Genomic DNA, 15567 nt, shown 5'->3' with positions numbered 1-15567 from the left:
CATATGCTCTCTCAAGAAGAGGCATTATGGAGGAATAAAAAGAGATTTTTTCTATTTAATGCAAAGCTAGTTGGACCAATTTGAATGGTCTAACTAGTTGTGTGTGAGCATTTCTCGTATATATTATAAAGTAATATGAATTTTTCTTTAGGCACCTTTAATATTAACTTTTAATTTAAATGTGTGGCATTTTTTAGGTTTAGGTTTTAAAATACGTAAGAAAAAGTAAATATAGATTTCAATCAAATATGTAAATCCAACCGAATGAAAAAAAAAAAGGAACATTTGTTTTCGTTGGATGGTCAACACCAGCACTTTTCGTGCCATATACAGGCGGTTTTGACAGACAGGGAAGGTCAATTTTCTTGTAGTGGTTTTACATGATTTCTAATGGCAGCTCAAATAAACCTTGTTTGTACATTTTTAATGATAATTGTAATGCAAGCAGTTTTTGTGTCCCACGCAGGTCAGGGGTGCCCACCATTAATACTCAGGTTTTCAGTTTGTACAAGTAGGTCCCTGTTCTAACTAATCCAAACCATTTATATGATATATTAGAAAATTTTGAAAAATAAACTCAAAAAAATAATAATAATAATAAAAAAAAATTCACACCTGTTTGAAATATGACCGAATAAGAAGAGTTTAAATCTTCCAAAGGCCCCCAAAAAATTTTCAATGGTAGGTGTTTAATCCTAACCGTGGTCCACTTAAGCCCTGGATTTGCCTCATTTTTGGTCTTGTACCTTACAATGATCTGGAAAAATGAATGGACAGTATGGATAAAACCCACACAGGGTAGTTAGGAGACGGACTGCAAGTGCAGGCATTGTCATCTTTTAAGGGAGAAGGTCTTGAGTCAACCAGCTATACTTATAAGTCATAGACCAGTCAAAAATAATTCCTAACCTTTCATGTTCACGAAACATCCCATATATGTTAGGTTCTTAGTATCACCTCATGCAAAAATCAAATAAAGCTTATTTGCATTTTTATGACTAATCTAATTATATTAGATCCAACGATTTAGATGATGCCATGTGGCACTAAAATATTAAAAGATATGTATTACATATCCTTCGTACGGTCTACCATAATGTTTATTTGTATCCAACCTGTTCATAAGGTTACTAGGAACCTTATGAACTGAACCAAGTACAAAACAAAATTTCTGTGGCGCCCAAGAAAAATTTAAAGGTGGGCATTCAATCCCCACTCTTTCCTGTCAGATGTTCTATGAATGTTGAATCTGCTGCATTTTAAGGCTGCGTTCATGCCTTGAAATGATACGGAGAAACAAATGATTGGATTAAATATAAAATATACATTATGGTGAACCAATCTACTTGGCAGCGTGTGATGGTATGAAGGCAGGAGGCATTAGACGTTACAAAGAAATTATTTTACACGTGGCATACCACTGTTAAAATTAAATAATCAAAAGTATCGTACCTAGTGTAGAACTAAAAATCAAGTTTACTTGATTATTTGACCATCGGATTGGTAGTAAGTTTAATGAATGGTGGAAAAATGAAAACTATCCAATGGTCCTTATTCCTACAACCAGGCATCCACGAATCAGCGGATGGAAACATAGAAAAGAGAATCTATGGTTCACTAACATTTTCTCAATTCCACATGAATTCACAATGGACCGGAAATGTACACAACACCAGCTTTACAAGGTTAGTGAAGTACTCAGGTTCCCCGAGTCCCACTATATTGTGTATGTAAATCTACTTTGCCCGTCAAGTGATAACCCTCATTTGAAGTATACATACAAAAGACTAGGTAGCATTGCTACTAAAGCCTCTGAGTTCACACATCATGGCTCATCGTAGTTTTGGATTACTTTAGTTTTTTTTTTCTTTTAATTTCTTTTCTTTTGTTTTTTAGTACTTCATCTTAGTGAGTTATGTTTAATTAACCGGCTTGATATAAGATGCGCATCGTAGCATTTCTACTTACAAAACTTATGCCATCCCGTCCCCATTGTTTTATGTAACATGGCCTACTATCTTTGGAGACTAGTTCAGGCCCAATGTGATCCAATGTGACGTTTACTTCCCATGTAACCTCTTCATAAGGTCATAAGTACTTGGATGAGAATGGAAAAAATACAAATATCAGCTTGATCAGGGCCTTCTTTGACCCTAAGAAGTTTTCAACAGTAGATGCCTAATTTCTACTATTTCCTGCAGTGTGGCCCACTTAAGCCTTAAATCTACCTCAATTTTTTATCTTATGCCCCCAAATGATATGGAAAAGTGGATCGACAGCGTGGATTATATATATATATATATATATAGGGAAAAGGTACGATGCGCTTGACCTCACTAGTCCGTCCCATGAGGTCGAGCTATGTGGGCCCTATTGTGATGCGTTTCGAACATCTACCCCATCAGTCAGATGCAGCATTCCATCGTGGGCCTAGGTCTCAAAAATCAAGTCAATCCGTGACTTTTGTGGGCCACACCACATACAGAAGTGAGGAGGGGCCGTGCACCATTAAAACATTCATAATCATTTTTTTAGCCCACCGAGATGTGGTTTGCAAATCCAGCCCATCCATTATGTGTGTCCCACTTGGATAAGGGTTCAGACCAAGTTTCAGCAGCATTCAAAACTTAGGTGGGCCCCACCAAGTGCTTTTATATGTTTTAACGGTGTCTTCACATGATTTTAGATGGTATGGCCCACTTGAGTTCCATATACAGCTGATTTTTGGGATATCCCATAATTTAAAGGGTACCCATCAAATGCACGGTGTTGATGGTTGACACACATCACGGTGGGACCCACACAGCTCGACCTCATGGGAGCTTATAGTGAGGTCAAGCACATAGTACCTTTTCCCTATATATCCTTTTATATATATATATATATATATATATATATATATATATCATGGTAAGCCCCACAAAGCCACTGACAGGGTTGCCTCCTTCCGGCTGCATCTGCCCGCGAACTTCTTGATGAAGCCTTTCCCAGGAAGTTCCTAATGTAAGGTGGGGTCTACCGTGATTTTTTCCAGCTTATTTTAAGACATGTAATAAAAAATGAGGAGGATCTAAAACTTAAGTGGGCCATATGAGATGAAACAGTGGGGAAATGAATGCCCCAATGAATGCCTCCGGTTGAAACCTTCCTAAGCTTCACCTTGTTGTTTATATGCCATCCAAATAGTCTATAAGGTCATTTTCATTGAAATGAAGCAAAAACACCTAAAACTTAGCCGAAACAAAACTTCCGTGGCCATAAAAATATTTCAACGGTGGTCACTAAATCCTCACTTTTTCCTTCTCGTGTGGCCCATTTAAGTTTTGGACCCACCTTATTTTTGGTCAAATCTCCTAAAGTAAGCTCGAAAAATGGATGGACGAGTTGGATTTCTCACAAACATCACAGTGGGCCCCACCCATAAAATTCTTGCGTAGAACCTTTCGGCCAAAGGCTTTTTTGCATTCAATCCACGTCCCATGCAGATTACGCACTAACGCGGACGAGGATTTCCTGCCGAGAAGCCTTTCACAGGCGCAGGGATTCTGTTTGGTGCCCAATTCGATGTTTTTGAGAAAGCCACTCGTCCATCCGTTTTTCGAGCTCATTTTAGGACATTTGATCGGAAATAAAGTGCATCCCAAACTTAAATAGGCCACATCAGAGGAAACAGTGGGGATTTAGTGACCACCGTTAAAACATTTACTAGGCCACAAAAATTTTGTATCGGTTTAACTTCTCAGTGTTTTCACTTCATCTAAGTGAAAATGACATTATAAACAGTTTGGATGGAATATAAACATCAAGGTGGAGCCTAGGAAGGTTTCAATGGTCGGCATTCCTTTCCACACTATTTCATCTGGTATGTCCCACTTGAGTTTTGGATCCTTCTAATTGTTGGTATCTTTTCCTAAAATGAGCTCGAAAAACAGATGGACAGGTTGGATTTCTAACAAATATGACAGTGGGCCCCACCCAGAATCCTGGCGCAGTAAACTTCTAAAGGCTTCTACGGTAAATCCGGTGTGATGCTGCAGATGAGGTATTGGACAATGCTCTTTGTGCCCCACTACAATATACGTGTTTTATCCATACCGTTCATCTTTTTTTTTTTTTTTTTTTTCAGATCATTTTAATGCATTGGCCTAAAAATAAGATAGATCCAAATCTCATGTGGACCACACCACAAGAAAACAGTGGTGATTGAACGTACACCATTAAAAGCTTTCTAGGGCCACTGTAATGTTTATTTACTATCTAACTTGTTGATTAGGTCAGACAGACATGGATGAAGGGAAAACACAAATATTAGTTTCATCCATGACTCTTTTTTTTTTGTCCCAACGAAAGCTTTTAATAATGGCCATTCAATCACCACGGTTTCCTATGGTTTGGTAAAGAGAAATTTACCACTGTACAACCCATTTATGGCCCATTCACCCGTTGAAGCCCACCTCAGTTTACTTGACCAGAATAAGCTCCAACTGTATGGATGCCTTCCCAAAGGTCGAAAATGCCCCTGCTATAGCCGACGCACCCTATTCACGCTGCCAACCGCGTCTCCACAAAAAAAAACCTGGTTTTTTCCTTCTTTTCTCTCCCTGATCCTTCATCCTACCCGTATATTATCATTTTTTGATTACTTCTCTCCCTCTATGACTGTTCACCCTAGCAGTAAAATTTTCCTTTTACCGCTTTCTTTTTTCCCTATATCTGGTCGAGAATACACACCCCACACATGTCCTTTTCGACTTTTTTGAGCCCAAGATAGGACGAAAAATAGTCCCCCCATCTAAGAAGCTTTGAATGACAGGTATATTCAAATTCCTGCTTTCTTTTTATACTATATATGCGCACGGTCCACAATCCATTTTCATTTTAAAAAATACTGAATGGTGGCATGTCTTGATAAATAAGCAAAATCAGGACTCAAATGGCCCACATTGAGGATTTTTTAAACAAAGAATGAAATGAGATGTGAAACTAAATGAAGACCATGAAAGAGACTGAGCACCGACTGAGTTAACAGACCGAGGACCCACTGAGTTATTGATGAGGACCGTGAATTGAGCTAAAATGACTGTGAACTGAGGTAAAATGACCTTGAACTGAGCTAAAATGACCGTGAACTGAGCTAAAATGACCGTGAACTAAGCTAAAATGACCGTGAACTGAGCTAAAATGGCCGTGAACTGAGCTAAAATCACCGTGAATTGAGTTAAATTGACCGTAAACTGACTTAATTCCGGCCATTCCTTGTCATTTCACGGTTAATTCCCTTCACCTCATGATCGTTTCCAATCATTTCTTGTTCATTTCCGGTCATTCCCCTTCACTTCAAGGTCAATTCCATGCATTTCACGGTCAATTCGCTTCACTTCATGGTCATTTCCATGCATTTCACGATCAATTCCCTTCACTTCACGGTCATTTCCAATCATTTCACGGTCATTGCCGGTCATTGCTGGTCATTCCCCTTCACTTCACGGTCAATTCCATGCATTTCACGGTCAATTCGCTTCACTTTACTATCAATTCCATGCATTTCACGGTCAATTCGCTTCACTTCACGGTCATTTCCATGCATTTCACGATCAATTCCCTTCACTTCACGGTCATTTCTAATCATTTCACGGTCATTGCCGGTCATTGCCGGTCATTCCCCTTCACTTCACGGTCATTTCCATGCATTTCACGGTCGATTCCCTTCACTTCACGGTCATTTCCAATCATTTCACGGTCATTGCCGGTCAGTCCCCTTCACTTCACGGTCAATTCCATGCACTTCATGGTCAATTCCGGTGATTCCCCTTCACTTCACGATCAATTCCATGCATTTCATGGACAAACCCCTTCACGTCACGTTCAATTCTACTCATTTCACGGACAATTTCCATCACTTCACGGACAATTTCCTTCACTTCACAGACAATTCCATGCATTTCACAGTCGATCCCCTTCACTTAATGGTCATTTACAGTCCTTAGACAAATCCACTCATGGTCAATTTCAAGATGTTCTCAGCCAAAATGCAATATATAACTCTGAAAATTGACCCATAACTTAGTGAAATTGGTCGTGAACTTGTTGAATGTGACCTATGAGTCGACCATTTGACATGGAATTTTTCAAAATGGCCGATGACTGCTTGATATTGACATTTTTTTGACTAACAACCTTGGTATAAATTTACCAACAACTACATGAAATTGACTGATAAATGAGTGAAACAGGCCCAAAACTTGTGAAAATTCACTAATAAGTCTTGTTCTTTCATTTGGAATTCGCCAAAAACTGACCGCCGACTCGGCAGACTCACACCATACTTTATGAATTTTCACCACAACAAGTCAACTTTCACATTATGTCTTGTTAAATACTGAATGTTATCGTTGATTTAATTTTCAATTCATCCTTACAGATGACAAACCCTTGCATAAAGGATTTGGCGAGTTGGCCCCCACCATCTCATGCAGATATTCTTTGATATGATGGTTTGATAGTGTGAAGAGTGAGTTGGAGAAGAATAACACTAGATTAAATATATTTAGGCAGACCTCATTCTCATTTTTATTATATATTCCATCATTTAGGTTTATAGGAGCCATTTTTCACTCACTTATTAAGAGATATATAGGCAATCTTGTATTCAAGATATAGGGGAACCATGTAAAATTTACCGAGATGGACTTCACCCTAATAACAAGGTTGAAGACTGGTGACCTCTCTATACCCAATATCCATTGTTCGAAGAAGTCAATAAGAGAAAAATACTTTAATGAATATCTTATCCTAAAGAAACATGTATAGGAGGTGTTCAATAAGATAGTTGATAGCAATAAGTACAAAGATGTCGTGAAGGTAGCCCTAATATTATGTATAGAGTGGTTTGTTGGGGGTACCGACATGAATATTATATGCTATACAGACTTTATCAACCTTGTTGACTCATTGGAAGACTTTAATATCTACCCTTGGGGTAGTTTGGCCTTCCAGATGATGACGGAAGGGATCGAGAATGCCTTTATGGTATCCCAGGGGCCTCATTACAATGTCACTGGTTGCATATTTCCCCTACAAGTAAGGATTCTTTCCTTGTCTATTTTAATTTATAGTTTATAGCAAACTACATTTATTTAACATTATCTTGTCATTTCATTGTAACAGATATGGGCCCTTGAGAGAGTACCGGCTCTCCAACAATATATAGTTTCATACGTTCCCTTCCAAATTCCATGATTCATACAATATTGGGGATGGAAGGGTTGGAGGTATAAGAAGATTCATCAAATTATCGAGAGTAAAGATGTAAGTCAATTTCTATGAAGCTAAGTAGTCACTCATTCAACTATATATGTGTGTGTTTGTGTTTCTTTACCATGAAAACGAAGATGTTCTCTTGCAGACTGAGATCGTTCTTATCTTAGAGTCTACCACTGATGAGCTAGAAACGGAGGCCGTTCGTTTGGCTCGTGATAGATTTGACGTAAGATGTCAGAAACGTCTTCTTTTATGTTGATATTTTATATTTAATTTAACATGTTATATAACTGATACATACATTGCTTCATTTTATAGGGCACTAAAGATGAAGATGATGAAGATATGGAAGAGAGATTGGGACAGGGAGAGGGAGAAGAGGGGGAGAGGGAGAAAAAGGGGGAGAGGAAGAGAGTACTGATGAGGGAGAGGGAGAGGGAGCGGGATTGCAATTGACTGGGGAGTCAAGGGAGGATAGGGAGGAGCTGGAGGTGTAGAGGCTTCAGTTGGAGAGAGACAGGGAAGAGTTGAAGCTTCTCGAACGCACGCTAAAAGAGAGAGAAGAATCGATTAAGAGGGAGAGAGAAGTAGTACTCAAGGAGGTTAAACTAATGCTAAAACTGAAAGAAGCCTTGAGGTTAGAGAAGGAGGAGTTAAATGAGAGGGAGGTTTTGAAGAAGGAGAGGAAAATGCTAATGAGGGAGAAGGAAGAATTGAAGAAGGCGAGGGAAGAGTAGGAGGAGGGTAAAGTGGAGTTGAAGAAGCAGATGGAGGCATTTCGTATAGAGAAGATTCTGTTTTGGAAGGAGAAAGAGTTAGGGAATCAAAAGAAAGAGTTTGAGAAGGAGGATGAGGATGCGTTAGGCGTTGATATATGCGAGAAATCACTGCATTCTATTCCGGTATATAAGAGGAAACCTAAGAGGGTGCTGAAGCTGTCTGTTTACAAGCGTTCTCCATTCACTTCCATCTCGGCTGTGCAAACCACTCCAAGCAATGCCGCTGACAATGAGAAACAGAGAGAATTTTCTACTTCTCTGATACCCTTTGAGGCCAAGATCAATCCATTTAGGGTAATATCGGAGGACAAATTCCATGAATTGAAAAGTTGGGCCAATGCAAACATAGAATCACCAGAATTTCTTTGGTTCAAGACCATTTGGGAGAAAAATGCATGGGTTGATAGCGTGGTAAGTAAATCACACACATACATACATGGTTTTATTCAGAACACTTATATTAGAGTAGAACTTAATGTTTTATCTTTATTGATTAGGCTATCGATAAGTACGTTGATTTCTTGGAGAGAAGACACCGATCATTTCCTCCATTATATACAAAAGAATGCAAGTTCTGTCCCACATTTTTTCTGATAACTGTACAAATTGGATTATGGTTATTATGTTATTTCATTATATGATATATGTTCTAATTTAGTATGTTGTTTGTAATAGTCATGTATCGGCATGCAAATGTCGACATTGAGAATGTATCAGGATGCTGGCAGTGACGAATTGTATTTATTATTCGAAGGGCTAGAAAAACTCACTGCGATCAGCATTGTCAAGCCTCGTGATGGGCAGAAGGCCATGTGGCAGCATGAAGAGGTAATGGTGTCGTTACAAGTTATCAACGCTAGGTATACCAATTTCTATAATTTTTGGATATTGATATCTTATCTTGCCAAACATGGACAAGCATACGTACCAGTCAATCACACCAACAGCCATTGGTACCTGATGGTCATCCACCCTCGAGACCGAGAAATCATTATACTTGACAGTTTATACTCGAGGGCACTTAGTTAATACAGGGAACATATCGAGCTGATGAAGGAGGTCTTGCCTATATTATTTTATGCTACAGGAGATATGTCTGCGTTGGAAGGAAATGCTTGGACGGTCAGAGAAGATACTTCTATACCAAAGCACACGAACGGATATGACTGTGGCATTTTTGTCATGAAATATATCGAAATTTTGTGCAACGATCAAATTTTGTCAGGGAGAGACTTGCAGCAATTTACTTCCAGCTTTAGGGAGTCAATAGCCTATGAATGCCTGAGTAACCTCAAAATATGATATATTTGTCTTACATACGAGAGGAATCGAGAAATTTTATGAAATGTTGTAAATTATTGTAAATGATATCTCGTAAACATTAATGATGAAATGATGTAAATGATGTGTCGTATATTTTGTCAAAATTTTAGAGCAAATGATGTATTCGTAATAGTGATTTCATTATGAATGGTGAAGACATCATTTTGTAATAAACGATGTCTTCACTTCACGGTGAATTCCATGCATTTCATGGTCATTTCCATTCACTGCACGATCAATTCCATGCATTTCACAATCATCTCCTGCAATTCTGTTTCATTTCATGACCATTTCCATGCATTTCACGGTCATTTCCCTTCACTTCATAGTCATTGCCATGCATTTCACGGTCAATTCGCTTCACTTCACGGTCATTTCCATGCATTTCATGGTCAATCCTGCGCGATTCCGTTTCATTTCATGGTCATTCCATGCATTTCACGGTTAATTTCCATCACTTCACGGTCATTTCCATGCATTTCACGGTCAATTCGCTTCAGTTCATGGTCATTTCCATGCATTTCACAGTCAATCCCGGCGATTCCGTTTCATTTCACGGTCATTTCCATGCATTTCACGGTTATTTCCCTTCACTTCACAATCATTTCCAAGCATTTCACGGTCATTTCCATGCATTTCACGGTCAATCCCGGCAATTCCGTTTCATTTCACGATCATTTCCATGCATTTCACGGTCAATTCCCTTCACTTCACGGTCATTTCCATGCAATTCACAGTCATTTCCCTTCACTTCACTGTCATTGCCATGCATTTCACAATCAATCCCGACGATTCCGTTTCATTTCACGTCATTTCCCTTCACTTCACGGTCATTTCCATGCATTTCACGGTCAATCCCAGCGATTCCATTTCATTTCACGGTCAATTCCCTTCACTTCACGGTCATTTCCATGCATTTCACGGTGAATCCCCTTCACTTCATGGTCATTTCCAAGCATTTCACGGTCAATCCCGGCGATTTCGTTTCATTTCACGGTCATTTCCATGCATTTCATGGTCATTTCCCTTCACGATCATTTCCATGCATTTCACGGTCAATTAGCTTCACTTCACGGTCATTTCCATGCATTTCACTGTCAATCCCGGCGATTCTGTTTCATTTCACGGTCATTTCCATGCATTTCACGGTCATTTCCCTTCACTTCACGATCATTTCCATGCATTTCACGGTTAATTCGCTTCGCTTCATGGTCATTTCCATGCATTTCACGGTCAATCCCAGTGATTCCGTTTCATTTCATGGTCATTTTCATGCATTTCACTGTCATTTTCCTTCACTTCATGGTCATTTCCATGCATTTCATGGTTAATTCGCTTCACTTCACAGTCATTTCCATGCATTTCACGGTCAATCCCGGCGATTCCGTTTCATTTCGCGGTCATTTCCATGCATTTCACGGTCAATTCCCTTCACGTCACGGTCATTGCCATGCATTTCACGGTCAATCCCAGCGATTTTGTTTCATTTCACGGTCATTTCCATGCATTTCATGGTCAATTCCCTTCACTTCATGGTCATTTCCATGAATTTCACAGTCAATCCCGACAATTCCGTTTCATTTCACGGCCATTTCCATGCATTTCACAGTCATTTCCCTTCACTTCACGGTCATTTCCATGCATTTCACGGTCAATTCGCTTCACTTCACGGTTATTTCCATGCATTTCACGGTCAATTCCGGCTATCCCATTTCATTTCACGGTCATTTACATGCATTTCACGATCAATTCCCTTCATTTCACGGTCATTTACATGCATTTCACGGTCAATTCCCTTCACTTCACGGTCATTTCCATGCATTTCACGGTCAATTCGCTTCACTTTACAGTCATTTCCATGCATTTCATGGTCAATCCCGGTGATTCCGTTTCATTTCACGGTCATTTCCATGCATTTCAGGGTCAATTCACTTCAATTCATGGTCATTTCCATGCATTTCACGGTCAATCCCGACAATTTTGTTTCATTTCACGGTCATTTCCATGCATTTCACGGTCATTTCCCTTCACTTCACGGCCATTTCCATGCATTTTGCGGTCAATTCGCTTCACTTCATAGTGATTTCCATGAATTTCGCGGTCAATCTTGGTGATTCCGTTTCATTCTCGGTCATTTCCATGCATTTCATGATCAATTCCCTTCACTTCATGGTCATTTCCATGCATTTCACGGTCATTTTGCTTCACTTCACGGTCATTTCTATGCATTTCACGGTCAATTCTAGCGATTCCGTTTCATTTCACGGTAATTTCCTTGCATTTCACGATCAATTCCCTTCACTTCACGGTCATTTCCATGCATTTCACGGTCAATCCCAGCGATTCCATTTCATTTCACGATCATTTTCATGCATTTCACGGTTAATTCCCTTCACTTCACAGCCATTTCCATGCATTTCACGGTCAATTCACTTCACTTCACGGTCATTTCCATGCATTTCACGGTCAATCCTGGTGATTCCGCTTCATTTCAAGATCATTTCCATGCATTTAACGGTCAATTCCCTTCACTTCACAGTCATTTCCATGCATTTCACGGTCAATTCCCTTACTTCACGGTCATTTCTATGCATTTCACCATCAATTCTGGCGATTCCGTTTCATTTCACGGTCATTTCCATACATTTCACGGTCAATGCCCTTCACTTCACGATCATTTCCATGCATTTCACAGTCAATTTGCTTCACTTCACTATCATTTTCGTGCATTTCACGGTCAATCCCTGCAATTCCGTTTCATTTCACGGTCATTTCCATGCATTTCACGGTCATTTCCCTTCTCTTCACAGTCATTTCCATGCATTTGACAGTCAATCCCAGCGATTCCGTTTCATTTCACGGTCATTTCCATGCATTTCACTGTCATTTCCCTTCACTTCACAGTCATTTCCATGCATTTCACGGTCAATTCACTTCACTTCACGGTCATTTCCATGCATTTGACGGTCAATCCCGACGATTCCGTTTCATTTCACGATCATTTCCATGCATTTCATGGTCAATTCCCTTCACTTCATGGTCATTTTCATGCATTTCACAGTCAATTTGCTTCACTTCACAGTCATTTCCATGCATTTCACCATTAATCCCGGCGATTCCGTTTCATTTCACGGTCCTTTCCATGCATTTCACGGTCAATTCGCTTCACTTCATGGTCATTTCCGTGCATTTCACGGTCAATCCCGGCAATTCCGTTTCATTTCACGGTCATTTCCATGCATTTCACGGTCAATCCCGACGGTTCCGTTTCATTTCACGATCATTTCCATGCATTTCACGGTCAGTTCTCTTCACGTCACGGTCATTTCCTTGCATTTCACGGTCAATTCCAATGATTCCGTTTCACTTCACGATCATTTCCTTGCATTTTACGGGCAATTCCCTTCACTTCACAATCATTTCCATGCATTTCACAGTCAATGACGGCAATTCCACTTCAATATGAAAGAATTTCACTGCTTTAATGTTGGATTGCGTGAGAGAGAGTGAGAGATTACCGAGCGTAAGCATTCAAGCTTGCTATCATAGATGGCAATTTGGCTTTCATGGACCACTAATAGATGTGCTTGATCATTATGGAATTGAACTTTAGTTTCCTCAACTAGTGGAGCTGAGCGACCAGGCAGTGCTTGTATGAACCTTAATTTCTTCTTCTCCCACCCATCAATACTCCACACACATAGCTGCATGGTAGACCATTGAGAAATATATAAGTCAAGCGCAGATAACAGAAATCACAATTGGCTAAAGGTAAACAAGATGAAAAAAATATCAATATTTAATTTTAGTGAGTCCTTTTAAGTATGAAGAGACCTAATATCCTGCCAGCCAAATATTCCATCATTGTTTTCATTTCACTACAATTGCTTTCACAGTTTAAATAGACGGTAATGCTAAAAATAACATTATAACGAAAAGCAGGATGGTCTTCCAGTGTTGAAAACCTTATGGTCGTTATCATATTGCCAATTATTTCAGATTTGTTTTTCCACATGTCTACAAGAAAACAAAGTTACAAAAGCATTCAATTTGGTTAATCGTTTGCAATGAATGGGGTGTTTGTACATGTATGCCATGTTTTAATGAAAACTGGTTAATCGTTTCAATAATTATGATGTGGGGCCCACCAAAATCATGACAGGTTGATGTGGGGCCCACCTAAATCATCGCAGGTGGATGTGGGGCCCACCAAAACCATGAACATGGAGTATAGGGCCCATTCAAAATTATGTGGGGCCCACGATTGGGCCCACTCAAATTTAAAAAAAATCGAGTGGTGTTGTGTTGTGTACAGAAGGAGGGAGCGCCCCATCCCTTGTCGAACTCGGAATCATAGTAGGGAGTTGTGATGGATATGGACTCCCTATTGAATTGAAACGCAGGTATTAGCTCACTATAGAGGAAATGACTCAATTGTGGTTATCACCCTCAACACTCATATAAAATTGCATCTCAAAGACCAAAATAATGGATTTTTCATCATGGTACTGTACTAGGATTTTGCCAACTCCCTTGTTTCCCTCCATAACTGATCATATGATAAGTGGATGACTGTTGCATAACTGTTTTTATATACCATTTGAATGTGGACCATATGTAACTCCGGCGAATTCCATGACAATTCATTCACTCCCTTAGTGAGAAGTGAAGGGAAGTGACTGTGAAATGCATGGGAATGACCGTGAAGCATTACCTGAACTCTCAAAGGATAGCTCTGTCATAGAAAAGCTCAGGTTTGGCAATTCCACTGCTTGTTTTCATCAGTGTGCTTGTCGATGTTGAGAATAGCTTGCTTATTTGGACATCATTACCCGCATTCACTATCCTGATGCATATTTTCTGTGAAAAAAGTATAAGTATGGGGTGTGTACCTTTGAACAGATTAAAAATCAATAAAAACATCAATAAATTGCCAATGTAGCTAAAAATATCAAGTTGTGTTTTCTTGAACAAAGAATGTTTTCTTGAACAAAGAACTGAAGATGAGGTGACTTTTGCTTATCCTAGAGATGTTCAGTACAAGAATGCTACTGAAGTGGGGTACAAATCTATGACTTAGTGGCTATGAGAATAGGCATCATGATGGTCTATGAACTTGGACAATCTACTGATTTTTTGGTTTTCCTATGTATTCTCAGTTCCAATCAGTAGTATTTTGGATTCACCAGGTTATCTCATTTGACTTGTATTTGAACATGATCCCTACTCTTGGTTTTCATCATTTCATTACAATTCCTCATTTACAACTTCTAAATTAGCAAAAAAAAAAAAAAATCAGCAATTTAAAAAAGTATAACCTATTTCTAGCAATATCTTCTCGTGTCTTGCTTTTTAAAACCTGCAATCTCCTTTGCAATGAAGTTGAGTTGAACATGGCTTGGGATTGGATGGAAGAATGACCCGCAGATTAGCTGAGGCTCTCTTTCCAGTCTTCATTCATGAATTCTTGCTTCATTGCTCTCTTTAAAGTGTTTCCAATGTTTTAGCAGTTAGCATTTTCTTCACTGAACTTGAATTTGCATTTCCTCTTTCTATCCTCCAGCTTCAACGACACCAAATTGGTGAATTTTCCCTTACAGGGCTAACCTGTGTTAGCTACTTAGCTCTATGTAATCCTTTAAATTAACAAATATTATGGTAACAAAAGTATCTTGCAAGAATTCCCAGAATCTTCAAGTTATATGATTGCTTTACTTTATAATGAGTTGTGTTGAAATTATTATGCATCATTGGAATATTTTGTCCTTTTATATTAATCTTTAAAGGTAGTTTGGTCTTTTGCATTATTTCTATTAATAAAAAATACTGCATTAAACTCTCTCTCTCTCTCTCTCTCTCTCTCTCTCTCTCTCTCCCACATGTTTTCTCTTCCCTTTCTCTTCCTCTTCTCCTCTCTCTATCCTCTTCTTCTTCATTATTTTAAGTCATTGACAGGTTACAGTTTGGAATGGGAAGTCAATGTATATATTGTCCCCTGATGTGATGTTGACATGCAGGAGTCTACATGTGAGATGAGTCATCGAAAATGATGTGGACCAATAAAAGCAGTCGGCATTGGAATTTCTTCAACACAAATGATCTTGTAATGTCTCGGAAAAATCTGTACAAGGACCCGAGTACCACCTCAGGCAGAACCACCTAAGGACCGTATCTTGTCGTAGTTAAGGCAGAATTTAGTTAAGTA

The sequence above is a fragment of the Magnolia sinica genome, chromosome 10 (assembly GCF_029962835.1).
Source record: "Magnolia sinica isolate HGM2019 chromosome 10, MsV1, whole genome shotgun sequence".
In the NCBI taxonomy this organism is placed as follows: Eukaryota; Viridiplantae; Streptophyta; class Magnoliopsida; order Magnoliales; family Magnoliaceae; genus Magnolia; species Magnolia sinica.
The sequence above is the reverse complement of the archived record's forward strand: the minus strand, read 5'-3'. Positions refer to the sequence as shown.